This window comes from Castor canadensis, chromosome 11 (assembly GCF_047511655.1).
Source record: "Castor canadensis chromosome 11, mCasCan1.hap1v2, whole genome shotgun sequence".
NCBI classification, from domain to species: Eukaryota; Metazoa; Chordata; class Mammalia; order Rodentia; family Castoridae; genus Castor; species Castor canadensis.
The window spans coordinates 104275397-104290386 of NC_133396.1; the positions used below are offsets into that span (position 1 = coordinate 104275397).

At 41.9% G+C, this 14990-nt stretch overlaps 1 pseudogene; it reads left to right on the forward strand.

Annotated features, from left to right (window-relative positions):
- The first annotated feature begins 5535 nt into the window (after nucleotides 1–5535).
- On the forward strand, nucleotides 5536–6152 carry LOC109701061 (vitamin K epoxide reductase complex subunit 1-like protein 1 pseudogene; annotated as a pseudogene).
- The last annotated feature ends 8838 nt before the right edge of the window (nucleotides 6153–14990 follow it).

A 14990-nucleotide genomic window follows, 5' to 3' on the forward strand; every position in this document is an offset into this window, starting at 1 on the left:
GTTAGTTTTTTGAGCTCCCTGTGTATTCTGGTTATCAATCCCTTATCAGATACATAGCTGTCAAAGATTTTCTCTCATTCTATAGGCTGTCTCCTCAGTCTGGTGACCATTGCTTTTGCTGTACAGAAGCTATTTAGTTTTACACAGTCCCATTTGTCAATCCTTTCTCTTAATTGCTGAGCTATTAGAGTTCTATTCATAAAGTTGTTACTTATGCCTATGGGTCAGTGTGTTACCTCTTTTTTCCTGAAGTAATTTCACTGCTTCAGATCTTACATTAAGATCTTTAATCCACTTTGAATTGATGCTAGTACAAAGTGATAGAGGGATCTAGCTTCAGTCTTCTACAGGTGGAAATCCAGTTTTACCAGCACCATTTGTTGAAGAGGCTCCTTTGTTGAAAATTAGATGGCTATACTTGAGTGAGTTTGTGTCTAGGTCTTCTACTCAAATCCATTGGTTTTCATGTCTGTTTCTGTGCTAGTACCATACCATTTTTACTACTATGGCTCTGTTGTATAGTTTGAAGTCAGGTATTGTGATACCTCCAGTGTTGCTCTTTTGGCTCAGGATAGCTTTGGCTATTAGATGCTTTTTGTGCTTCCATATGAACTTTAGGATTGACTTTTCTATCCCAGTGAAGAATGGCATTGGAATTTTGATAAGGATTACATTAACATAAAGATTATTTTCAGTAGCATGGCCATTTTCACAATGTTGATTCTGCCAATCCATAAGCACGGACTGTCCTTCCATCTTCTAATGCCTTTACTGATTTCTTCTTTTAGTGACAAAATTTTCACTGTATTGGTCAGCCACCTCCATTAAATTTATTCCTAGGTATTTTAATTTTTGAAGCTGTTGTGAATGGTATTATTTTCCTGATTTGTTTCTCAGACTGCTCATTGTGTGTAGAAAGGCTACCGATTTTTGTGCATTGATTTTTGTATCCTGCTACTTTGCTGAATGTATTTATGAGATCTAAGAGTTTTTTGGTTCAGTTTTGAGGGTCTTTCAGGTATAACATTGTATTATGTGCAAATAAGGACAATTTGACTTCTTCTTTGCCTATTTGAGTCCCTCATATTTATTTCTCCTTCTTATTGCTCTGCTTAGGAATTCCAGTACTATGTTGAATAAGAGTGGGGAGAATGAACACCCTTGCCTCATTCTTGATTTTAGAGGAAATGGTGTTAGCTTTTCCCCCATTTAGCATGATGTTGGCCATAGATTTGTCATGTATAGCCTTCATAATGTTGAGGAATGTGCCTTCTATTCCTCTATTCTTCCATTCTATTCAGAGCTTTTATAATAAAAGGACATTGAATTTGTGCAAGGCTTTTTCTGCATTTGTTGATATGATGATGTGGTTTTTGTCCTTGACTCTATTTATGTGTTGTATTATGTTTATTGATTTGTATATGTTGTACCATCTTTGCACCCCTGGAACAAAACCACATTGTTCCCTCCTGTTTGTACTCAAAAATGTTCAGCCCTGCATGTCCACCTCTCAGAAGCCTCCTAGCTAAGCAAACTGAATCTGACTACACCCCATTAAGAGGGTGAAGCCCTCAAAACTGCTCATCTGGGGAGGGACACCAAAGTTTGCCACTCAGTCCAAGCATATCTAACCTGAGGAGGGGCAGGAACAAGAGAAAGTCTCTGTCTAAAGGGATGCAGACTTGGATGACCATGAAGATTTACCTTCAAAATAATTGCTGTCCATGCACAATGGCTCACAATTGTACTCCCAGTTACTTTGGAAGCAGAGATCAGGAGAATCAAGGTTCAAGGCCAGCCCAGTCCAAAAAAACAGTTGGCAAGACTCCATCTCAACCAATTGCTAAGTATGGTGGACAGTGCCTTTAACTCAGTAATGCAGAAAACACAAACAGGATGATCATAGTCTAGGCCAGCCTATGCAAAAATGCAAGACCCAATCCAAAAAATAAATAAAACAAAAAGGATTGGTTGCATGATTCAAATGATAGAGCACATGCCTAGCAAGTCAACATGAGGCAACAGAATCCAATCCCAGTACTTAAAAAAAAAAAAAGAAAGAAAGAAAATTGTAATGGTAGCCAACTACTTTTTTGATCTATGCCTGCTCCCTCTATGTTGATTTTGCTTTACTTGAACTTAACCTTTCAGGAGGGATCCAAAATTGTGGCTAGGGTAGGGAGTCAGAAATCCTAAACTCCATGACCCCAGAAACCTCCTCAAGACCCTGGAGCCACACTTGAGTAATTCTGATTGCTCCTAGCCAAAATAATAACCACCATCACATTAGGTGCAGATAAAATTCAAAGACTGACCCTTAAATCAGCATTTAATTGCACCTAAAAGCCACAAAAATCCAGCACAGCACAGCCAGCAAGCATGTCCAGGCTCCAGCCCTGGAAAAAAAGCTCCCGACCATTTCTTTATTTTTTTTTCTTCTCCCACAAGCAGAAGACAGAGCATTAGTTAGAATCAAACTCTGCAACATCCTGGACCTCTAGCCCATGGAAAGCCTCCCTATGCCACACCACACTGAAAAAAGCAGACCATTTCTCCCCACCAGAAGCTCCAGAGTTGCTTGCGTGAAACTGCAGAATGAACAGGTGAGCATCAGGCACCACTCGAGACTCCTCTACCCACCCACCCCACCCTACCCCCAGGAAAATAATGCAGTGCAGTCCCTGATCAGACTGAAAACCCCTCAGCAAAACAGAAAAACATAAATAATGAACTGTAATCTGACACTAACAGTGGAGGTGGAGGTGGAATGCTGAACCTGCCCCAGAGAACAGGGGTGGAGAAAGATGCCAACATGATCTAACATGGGTAAAGCAGCAAAGGCTGAGAATGGAAGCGGGGAAACAAGCCAACCTCCTAGAGGAGTTGCTAGCACCCAGCAGAGATTTGGAGAAGCATAAAAGCTGAGAGAGGGACTGGGGTAATAAGCCAACCTCCCAAAGGTGCCACTAGCACCCAGCAGAGATTGGGAAAAATACAAAGGCTGGGAGCAGGGGTGGGGTGACAGGCAAACCAACCAAAACAGGGCAGGTGGTGGATCCTGGAGCTGATCTCTGGGACAGAGGGCAGCATTCAAAACTGAATTGTCCCACTTTGCTAGGGGAGGAGCTGACCAAACATAGCTGCAGCTGAAGGGCAACACAGCTGCTGCCTGGTGGAAAACAAAAGCTCTGCCACCATGCATAAGCTGGCAGTCCTACCTCACTTCACAGTTCCAACTAATCTTGTGGACAGAAAGAACCAAATGCTACTCACAAGCCAGTCACCTGGTAAGACCACATCAGAGCTTCTGCTTGTAGGCCAATACCAGGATTGGATACCTAAGGAATAACTCCAGAACTTTTACCAAAAGACTGTACTTTCTGTGATTCCTGAACCTGTGTTTCTTTTTTTTTAATTTTAATTTTTATTATTCCTGTATTATTAACTTCACCATCACTATTCACATATCCCTATTCCTACCTTCTTCACTTTCCCTCCTTCTCCTGTGCTACAATCCATTGTTCTCCCTCCCAATTACTCTTTCTGCCCATTCTCATCCACTCTTTCCTCTATCTTCACCTCCCCCAACCTGTCACCACACTCATCACCTGCTGACCTGTCTGCTGTACCAACTGTACACAACCCCAGTCCCTGCAATCCCTAACACAAGCACCCCCCACCACAACAACAGAAACACACCCAAACACACACAAGGGCCTCAAAAACCCGGCAATCCCCATACTGCTTCCCCCACACACCCACCCCTTTTCCCACCCCCCCCCCTTTTTAGTACCACCTTTACCAATTCCCCAAAATCTAACCTAATAACCATCACCCACACCACCTACCACTGTTTATAGATATTATCACCAAGGGGTTTTCTATATAATATTTAAACAACTGGTCTGGCATTGAACCTGTGAATTTGTTATTGCTATATTACACCTCCAGGCCAGGGACAGAAAGAGCACATCAATCTAGCTAGCAACCAAGTCAGTCACAACAAAAAAATTAAACCAGGGAAACAAATCAGGCAATCAAAGCCACCTACTAGCCTATCAAAAACATAGATGCACAGCACCAAGTGGAGCAATGGGAAGAAAAACAAGATATGAAAACCACTTTCCTCAAGAAAAAAGAAAATTCAATACAGAATTCAGTGAGAAATGAAGAAAATAGATACCCAGTTCCTGACCTCAAAACAATGATAACGTCACTAAGGAACCCAGTGACACCCACATAAAAACCCTCAAAGAAGAAATTTTTGGAAGATATCACTGAGAAATTCATGGAGAAAATATTAGACATGATTAACCAGAATGCACAAGACGCATGCAAGAAATTTCAAAACACCAAAAATAAAGAACATGAGAAGACACAGAAACAAATAAAAGAACTCAAAGAAGACTTCAACAAACACCAAAGTAAAACAAAGGACACTATAAAAGGGAGATATATGAATTAAAGATGACAACACAAAACCTAAATGGGGAGTGGAGCAAAGATATGGAAAACCTCAGAAAAAAGAATCAAACAGAAATCCTGGAGATAAAAAGTCCCTTTAGTCAAACAAAAAACACAGTGGAAGGTCACTCCCATAGGACAAGTGGAAGACAGAATCTCAAAGCGCAAAGATAAAATTGAAATTAAAGAAAAAACAGAAGAAACCTTAGTCAAACAACTCAAGAGCTGCGAAAGGAACATGCAAGAACTCACTGACTCCATCAAAAGACCAAACCTGAGAATCATGAGCATTGAAGAAGGAGAAGAGGAGCAAGCCAAAGGGGTATATAATATATTCAATAAAATAAAAATAGAAAATTTCCCAAATCTCAAGAAAGTTTTGCCCATTCCGGTACAGAAAGCCTCCAGGACACCAAACAGATTTGACCAAAATAGAACCTCCCCATGGTACATTATCATTCAAACAGCAAGCACAGAGAACAAAGAAAGAATATAGAAGGCTATAAGAGAGAAAAAACAAATAACATATAAAGGTAACCCCATCAAAATAACAGCAGATTTCTCAACAGAAACCTTAAAAGCAAGAAGGGCATGGAATGAGATATATTGGGCTCTGAATGAGAATAATTTCAGCCCTAGGACATTCTACCCAGAAAAACTATCATTCAAAATCAACAGAGGAATAAAAGTCAGGAATGAAACAAGGATGCCCACTCTCCCAATTCCTATTCAACATAGTCCTGGAATTCCTAGCCAGAGCAATAAGACAAGAAGAATAAATAAAAGGAATACAAATAGGTTTTAAAAAACAGTCAAAGTATCTCTATTTGCAGACAACATGATCTTATACTTCAAAGACCCAAAAAACTCCACCAAAAAAACGCCTAGACAACATAAACAGCTTCAGCAATGCAGCAGGATACAAAATCAAATACAAAAATCAGTATCTTTCCTATACACCAACAATGAGCTAGTTGAGAAAGAATATAGGAGGCTGCGGCTGGGTCGGGCCGGCGGGCGGCTGCGGCTGAGATGGAGGCGGAGGGCGGTGGCGGCGGCGGAGGGGGGAAGATGGCGGCACCCGTTCTGCTGAGAGTGTCAGTGCTGGTGGGAGCGGGTGGCCTGGTATGCAGTGTGCGCCGCCGGCATCCTGCTCTCCATCTACGCCTACCACGTGGAGAGGGAGAAGGAGCGGGACCCCGAGCACCAGGCCCTCTGCAAACTGGGGCCCTGGGTGAAGTGCTCGGCCGCTCTGGCCTCCAAATGGGGACAAGGATTTGGTCTTTTGGGTTCCATTTTTGGAAAAGATGGTGTATTAAACCAGCCAAACAGTGTCTTTGGACTTATATTTTTATATATTGCAGTTATTACTTGGCATGACAGCAAGCGCAGTCGCAGCTCTGGTCCTCGTGACGTCCTCCATCTGTCAGTCACAGGGTCTCTGTACCTGGCCTACGTTCTGTGCTTTGTGCTGAAGGAGTTTTGCATCATCTGCATCACCACGTATGCACTGAACTTCATCCTTCTCACCATCAACTACAAACGGCTAGTTTACTTGAACGAGGCCTGGAAACAGCAGCTGCAGCCCAAGCAGGACTGACAGCCGCAGCACGCTCAGTCTCACGTCCCTTTTCCATTAAGTTTATTTTGCAGGTTTTTTTATTATTATTCTTCACAACAGACACTTTCCCTAAAAATCTTAAACTGTAAATACTGTAAATTAGAAGGGGCCCTAGCTATTTTGTGTCAATCTTCATTTTAAATATGGATACAAAAAAGGATACACCGAGCCAATCAAAGACAAGCTTTAACTTTACTTTGAAGATGTTTGTGAGATAATAAAATATAGCCCTAGCCCCCTTTCCTCAATCATAAAATGAGCAGCCATTGCTAGTCATTCTTCAGTGTGTACAAATTCAATTTCAAGCATAACCAGTGTGATCATGACATGAACATATTTTAGAATAGATACTGTATTAAATGTTGCTGTGTACGATGTGTAATGTGTTTTTAGCCCACGGATTTAAACATGTACATTCAACTAGAATCCATTCATGTGATACTTGTAAATAAAGGTAGAAGTATTGGATCCACCCCTGCAGAACTTACTGTACAGGTTAGTTGAAGAGTAGCAATGAAGAGTTGTCAGCTCAGCATTGACTGAGGCAGTAGAGAACACAGTAAGCCCACACAGAGCATCTTGCAGAAAGCACTGACAGCAAAACAAGAGGGGAGTTGGCTCCCTTCATCTCCCTGCTCTGAAAGGAAGAAACTAAATCTGAACGTCCAAGCGGAGGAGTCTGTGTCTAGACAAAAACTGGATCAATTGTAGCCTTACAGAATGAGTCATGTGACCAGATTTCAAGGCCAAGGTCTTCGGGACACTCATAGTGGGAAAATGGGAATTTCTTTGGAGCAAACTGGAAATATCAATATGGAATTTTTAAATAAAGCCTCTTAGGATAGTTGGATTTCCAATGCAGGTATTTTTCCTTGACATCAATCGGTGCCAGTCAACCAAACAGTATTGTGACTGAACTAACAAGTGAGTCCAGTCGACCAGGTGGGGTTGCTCTTGGTGGCCCCCTAGTGTTTTCCCTGCTTGTTTTTTTTTTTGCACTAAGGATTGTTAGCAACTGTTGTAGAATCAAATACGGGATCTGTGAACTTTAGGGCTGGCACGCTGCACTGTTTGCATAGTCAAGACAAAGCACTACAGGTGGAAATATCTGAAGGTGAAATATAGTAATGTTTTCTTGCTCTTTCTAATAACTACACAGATGCAGTAAGAAGAAACTCTTAAAGATGATCTGAAGAAACCCAAATGAAATTGTGACAGTATGTTTCTATGGTAACATCTATCAGAATGTTAAAAGTGCCTTCTGTCTTAAATCTCAAACCAAATATTTTGTGTGTTGAACATGGGCAGAAGTGTCCTTCTTTCCTTTCTTACTGTGAAGACTTGCATTCTCTAGAAAGGTTCTGTGTAGTCACTGTATTCCTTAGATAGAGAAGTAGCAATGTTTTTGCTTCCAGTTTGATTAATCATTATGTTAAAAAAAATAGTTAGACCTGTAACTTTTGAGAGCTTTATTTGCCTTCTTTTTGAAGGAAGGTGACAGGTTCTGTTATGTGAACTAAAATGTACAGTCAGTAGTTGAGTAGTTTACAGCTGTCATAATTGAGGCAGTGTGGGTCTCCTGACCCAAGGCAGGTCTAAAATCTGAATTATAATGAACTTCTAATGTTTTGAACCAGCTTCTTTAAAAAGTTTAATTCAGATGTCATCGAGGCTTGTTTCCCTGTGAATGTGAATATTCATTGCCTGTGTTATGTATGAACTGCTCTTGTACTCTGAAGTTGCTGAAGAACTCTAGAAAGCAATGATTGGATGTCAGCGGTGTTGGAGAAGCAAGTTCTTGTGTTTGTAGCAGTGAGGCCAGGTCTGCGGCAATTGCTGGTTCTCCCTCCTCAGCTAGAGTGCAAGTGGAAGGAGGTAGGTGGTGTATATTATACAGTTGTGCTAAATAAATTCCTTGGGTCCCAATTCCAAATGGTCTTTCACCATACTTTGTGTCAGTCGGTATAGTTAAAGCTTGTCTTGATATTGCATTTTTGTGTCTTCAACTCTTATGTGAGGAAACGTAAAAATATTCAGCCAGACTCTTCAAGTTTTTCCTTTGCTTTCCTAAGTCTTGGGGAAGCCACTGTTTGGGCTATATAAAAAAGTTTGCCACATTCCTTCAAGCCAGTAGAATTAAGACCCCTTTTCTCACTGAGAGGTAAACAGATGCCTGCAGAAACAGAAAGCCTGTTGCGTACTTCTCTGGTTTTCTGCCCAGGAGGAATTAAGGCTCCACACCACCTTCTTCACAACCCAGAAGAGGGGGAAACACCCTGTGATCAAATCTGAACATTGTTATAACTGTTTTTAAACTGAATATTTAAACAACGCACCAGTGCTGAAGTGTTGACAGAATAGGGAAAAAAAATTTTGGTTCAAGCGGTAATTCCATGCTTCACGGTTGTGAAGTGGCTCAAAACAAGTGAAGCCCATTTTTTCTTAACAGTCAAATATTTGAAGAAACAGAAGACACTGTGAGTAGAGGATGAATTCTAGGGAACCCAGGTGGTCTGGGGTGTCAATATTGGGCTTTTCTTGCAGCTAGTTGCTGTCAGTGGGGTAAACTTCTGAAAAAACTCAAGTTTAACTAGCTGCATGCCAGGAACTACTTTCACTTGATATATACAGCCTCTCCTTAAATTCTTACTTTTTAAAGAATGTTAAGAGCACTGACTATTTTCATACAAAGAGGTTTGTTTCATTTGGTACAAAGGATCTTCGAACCTACTAGGTAAGATACAGGACCAAGACTACAATAAAATTAAATCTATTTGTTGGCAAAAAAAAAAAAGAGAGAGAGAGAAAGAATATAGGAAAACCATTCCATTTACAATAGCCTCAAAAAAATCAAATACCTAGGAATAAACTTAACAAATGTTATAAATGACCTCTATAAGGAGAACTACAAACTACTGAAGAAAGAGATTGAGGAAGACTACAGAAGGTGGAAGGATCTCCCATGCTCATGGATTGTCAGAATCAACACTATACTACTAAAAGCAGTCTACATGTTCAACACAATTCCCATCAAAATCCCAATGACACTCATCACAGACATTGAAAAATCTACCCTAAAGTTCATCCAGAAACACAAAAGACTACAAGTAGCCATGGCAATACTCAGCAAAAACAGCAATGCTGGACATTTCACAATACCCAACTTCAAACTATACTACAGAGCCAGAGCAATAAAAACAGCATGGCACTGGCACAAAAACAGATATGAAGACCAGTGGAACAGAACAGAGAACCCAGCTATGCCCCTTATTTTTGACAAAGGGACCAAAAACATACTATGGAGTGTTAGGAAAAGGCTGGAAAGGAAAACAGAGACCTCAAAGGAGTTGAATCATGCTTTATTAGCAAGATAGAAGGGTGTCTGGCAATTCCAAGGATGAGAGTGTGAGAGTGCACTGAGCAGGGGTAGGCTGAGTTTTTAAAACCAAGGTAGAGGCAGGAACAAAGGCAAGAGGGTTGGGAATGCAGCATGTTTCAAGGTTGCCCATGTGGGCTGGGCAGTGCAGAATGTTCCCAGGCTTGTCTGTATGGGCTGGGCAGTATAAAGTGTTTCAAAGCTTGTGATCCATGGCCCACATGAGGAATTTCAGTACAAGGTCAGAAGACAGTTTCTTACATGCAGAAAAGACAGCCTCTTCAACAAATGTTGCTGGGGAAAGTGATTATCTACCTGCAAAAAACTGAAACTAGATCCATGCCTGTAACCCTGTACTAGTATCAACTCAAAGTGGATTAAGGGCCTGAATATCAGACCTAAAACCTTGCAGTTAGTACACAAAAGAACAGGGAATACCCTGGAAACAATAGGTATAGGCAAAGACTTCCTCAGTAGAAATCTAGCAGCCCAGCAAGTAAGAGTGGACAAATGGGACTACATGAAATTAAAAGGCTTCTGCACAACAAAAGAAATGGTCTCTAAACTGAAAAAACCAGCCACAGAGTGGGAGAATATATTCTCTAGCTATACATCAAAGGACTGATAACCAGAATATACAGGGAGCTCATAAAACTAAACTCCCCAAAAATTAATGAGCCAATAAAGAAGTTGCAACTGAACCAAACAGAACTTTTTCAAAGGAAGAAGTCCAAATGGCAAAAAAAACACATGAAAAAATGCTCACCATAACTGACCATAATGGAAATGCAAATCAAAAGCACACTAAGATTCCACCTCACTCCTGTTAGAATAACTAGCATCAAGAACACCAACAACAACAAATGCTGGTGAGGATGCAGGGGAAAAGGAACCCTCATACACTTCTGGTGGGAATGTAAGCTACTACAACTACTTTGGAAAACAATATGGAGGCTTCTTTAAAAAAAAAACTGAACATATATCTGCCATATGATCCACTCATAGGGATATACCCAAAGGAATGCAACTCAATTTATTAGAAAAGCACCTGCATACCCATATTTATTGCAGCACTAGTCACAATAGCCAAGCTATGGATACAGCCAAGATGCCCCAATACCAATGAATTGTTTAAGAAAATGTGGTATCTATATACAATGGAATTTTACTCAGCCACAAAGAAGAATGAAATTTTGTCATTCACAAGTAAAAGAATGGAAGTGGAGCTCATCATCTTAAGCAAAGTTAGCCAAGCTTAGAAGGCCAAAAATCTCATGTTCTCCCTCATATGTGGATTATAGACCCAAAACAAATGCACTAATGTTATTGGACATGGGTCACACACTAAGAGGAAAACATGCACGAGAGGAATAGGGAAGGGGAAAAAAACCAAAAATTTGAATGTGGTTGATGTGCTTACTGTATAGGAGCTAATAAAGTAATCTTAAACTGGCAGAGGCCACTATGGGAAGGGGACCAGGAAATAGTGATGAGGTCTGGCAGAGATGAACCAATGTGGGTTTCAATACACAAGTGCATGGAAGCAATGCTAGGAATCTCTCTGTATAGCTATATTTATCTCAAACTAGCAAAAACGATGTCTTTCTTATTATCTCTTATGTTTTCTCTTCAACAAAAGTAGAGAAGAGGGCGGAACGGGTTCTGCCCAGAAGCAGGGAGAGGGGGCAGGAAAGGTGGGGGAGGGGGAAGGTGGCCCAAATAATGTATGCACATGTAAGTAAATGTGAAAATAATAAAATAAAAGAAAGAAAAAAAAGAACTTAACCTTTAGAACAACTTGAATACAGTTACTACTATATTATAAGAAAATTGAGTCTGAGAAAAGCTAAGTAATGCCCCAAGTCAGGCAGCTAGTCCCCTGCAAAGTTACAAACTTGAATCTATCTGACCTGAGTCCTCTATTCTTCCATCTCCCACCCATTGCTCAGCCTATCTGCCAACCACCACACTTGTTCTCCCTCTTGCTTTGTTGACGCTCCTACCCACTCACCCTTGCATTGACTCCTCTCCTTTTCTAATGCATACACACTATTCAACACCCCCCTGAAGAAGCACTGTCTCATGAACCCTTGTATGCTGACTCCTTGAGGGAGGTCACTGACAAAGCAAAACATATACTCTTATCTTATCTGGAATCCATTATGTAGGAACTAACTTCTCCCTTATGAAGGTGCTGGGTTAGCTCCAGGACCAGAATGTCAATGGCATCCTCTCATGGACCTGCATTTTCCTAATGCTTTACAAAATAAAACTTATCCTCAGGATGGGAAATACCTGAAGATAGACACCACTATTCCTTTAGCAACTCTGATCCACATGTACAATATGTACTACAAACTCCCTCAAAACACACTCACTATCAGGCCCCCTCAAGGAAACGCTACACAGATCAGCAAAGGAAGCTTGAGTTCCTCACATGCTGCTTCTATCCACCCCAATTCAGCATCCAGATCCCATCTTAACTCCTTCCTCTGGAATATAGTCAGTACCTCTCTACAGTCCCCATGCTTGGGCTCTTGTTCTCAGAAAGACACACCAGTGGCAGAGATGGTGGGGACTTACCACCTGTACAGTGAGACAAGGATCTATTGAGATGGCTTATAGAGGAGAGATGTAAGGAGTAACAGTAACAGTCGGTGTCAGTGACACAGGAAGAGCCTTCCTTAGGAGGGTGTGAAGATCTGCATGTAATGCGATCTTGAAAAAAGGTGTTAGAAGAAGTGACAGCACCACAAGATCCCAGAGAGGTGTGGCCATCACATCATGCTAATGCAGACCCGGAGCATCTGGTGCCAGACAGAAGCTGAAGGAGAACCAGATTCTCAGAACATAGGTGTCACAGGAATGCCAGTTCTCTTGCTTCCTCTAACTATACTTCATAGCCTGACCTGGGCTATGAGCCTCACTTTAGACGATATCAAGAGGCACCTCTTCTTCCAGCTGTTGTTCACCAATACTCTGAAAAAGTAACACAGGGGATTTCTAGATCAGCTGATGGATAGAGTGGCTCCAGAGGGGCCATCATACAATTGATGCTCATTAACATAAACTGCTTATGAGTCCCCCAAAACACCCATCCCATTGGTCAATTATACATTTTCTTATTACTGTTGACATCGCAAAAAGAGATAAAGAACTGTGGGGACAGAAATAGCATGTGTCTGAGTTTGCAAGGCCAGGGCTGGCCTTTTAGTTTCCAGCCAGGCCACCACACTCCTTACCTTGTCTTTGGTCTCCAGAGACTCCTGTTCCATCAGCTGTGCAGAGTGGATGCCATCATTATCAACCTATGGTCCTCCTGGAATCTTGCACCTGAGTCATGCACAGAGTGGAGATAGACTGTACAGCTGACAAACCTCTAACCTTTCCCATTTCCATGAACCCAGGCCATCACGGCTACACTCACCACCCTCTCTGCAGGGCCCACTTCTTGACAGCAAAATGCAACAGAGAGGAAGCCCATGATCCAGTGGGAAAGGTGGGAAGTATCTGTGCACAGAAAGGAAAGTGCAACCTGCCTCTTCCCATCTCTGTTGTCTTCTTCTACTCACATGTCCTCCAAAGGTACTGTCCAACTCCTAAGATCAATAGCGCAATAGGAAGTCACCTAGGAGGGCCATGTGGGCTGGCTGTCCATGTGTGTCTGTTTCCCTCATAATAAGAAAATGAAGAAAGGTTAAGTCAACATATCTATTGCCAGGAGGAAAAAGAAAAAGAAGATGGAGAAGTCAGGAGGGGCCTGGTTCAGAAGCTGAGATGGATAAGCATGGCAGATTCATTCATTCATTCAACAAGATACCAAGCTCCCACATGAATCTGAGGACACTAAGATAAACAAGGCAGTGGGGTCTGTGAGTACATCACCAAGGAAGGAAGATGAGAAATTCCAACTGATAGATAAAGGAATCTCACTGCCATAGAGGTTTAACCTTGCGCAAGGTCTTCATAGAAATCATCAAAAAAGGTGATGGGTAAAATAAGTCATGAAGGAGGAGTAGCAGTTTCCCAAATAATCAGGGTGGAGATGGCATTCCAGCAAGGAAGGGACAGAGCATGGTGGAGCTGTAAGTAACAAGGGTGAGAGGGAAGAAGCTGAGCCTAGAGGGTTATAGGCTATGCTAAGTGTTGAAATTTCTCTGAGACTCAGGATGGGAGGTGGGAAAAGGATGTGACATAGGATTATAATTGAAATTGATATTTGATATCCTCCAGAAGCCTCTGGGGGAAGGGTTAGAGAGCTAAGGTAGTACCCAGATCCCAGATCATTCATTCAAGCAATGAAACACCAATTATGAGCAAACTTTGGCCAGAAGCTATACTTGGCACAGAGACTCAAGAGAAATAAAAATGTGTCCCCTGCTCTCAAAGCATTCCAGTCTACAGAGGTCTAATAAAGTACCATTACTACTCAGTATGGGATGGCTATAGAAATCTCCTTAGAAGAGACAATGCCTTAAAAGCATATACTGTGAGCATAGCCAAGTGATAAGGTCCTGGCCTAGCAAACTAGAAGCCCTGAGTTCAACCCTTAGTAAAGCAAATAAATAAATAAAAATACATTTTAAAAGGCATACAAGTACAGCATACATTCAGATAACTCTAGCAAACAGGTCTACGTGAAGTGTGTACATGAGGCCAACAACTTAGGCAGAGGAACTTCTAAATCTTGATTCCTACAGAAAGTAACAAAAAATCAAATCCCAGGAGTGAAACAGACAAATGCTACAGTCTGACCTGTTTCTCAAAGACTACACTAGACCCTCAGTGGATGATGGATGGGGTAAGGGAGGTCCTGGAATGTGGCAAGTGGATGTCTGGTCAGCAGGGAATGGGGTGAATGAGAGAGACATTTACAATAAGTTGGATGCCCTCCGCCAGGCCCCAGAGTTCTATATAGAATGACCAAGCTAAGGTGGTTGTGCTAATAAACATGGCAGGGAGAAAAGCCTAGAAGTCCAGACTCTAATGCTACTTGAGCTCCAAGATGCCTATCTCCTCCAAGAAGATGCACTCACCTTGGCCACAGATGTCACCAAGGACTACAGTGGCATTTTTCTGGTCCGCACGGTTGCTGACCACACAGGTTAGGCTGGTATTGGGCTGGCTTTAGGGAAGGTTCACAGTCAGGGCCCAGGGACTGGGACCCAGTCCTGGTGACCCTCTCCACTCCAGCTCCCTGGGAAGACTCTTGCTCTCCCAGATCACATTCAGGACTTCTATGTTCCCTGTGATTCTGCACTCCTGGGTGACACGACACCAGCCTGGTGTGATAGACAGTGACTTGGCTCAGATCTGAGGAAGGGGCACAGGCTCTGAGGAAGGAAGGGACAAAGAATGGAGCTTCACAAGTGTGGAGGACTTTACATGTCACACATTGTCACCCATTATCTTATTGAAGCTCAGGCAACCACCGCATAGAAAAATAGGAGCAATTTACAGATAGAATGCAAGTTGCCCAATGCTGATGTTGAGCAAGTGACGATAGTTACTACACCAAGCCTCATGCGT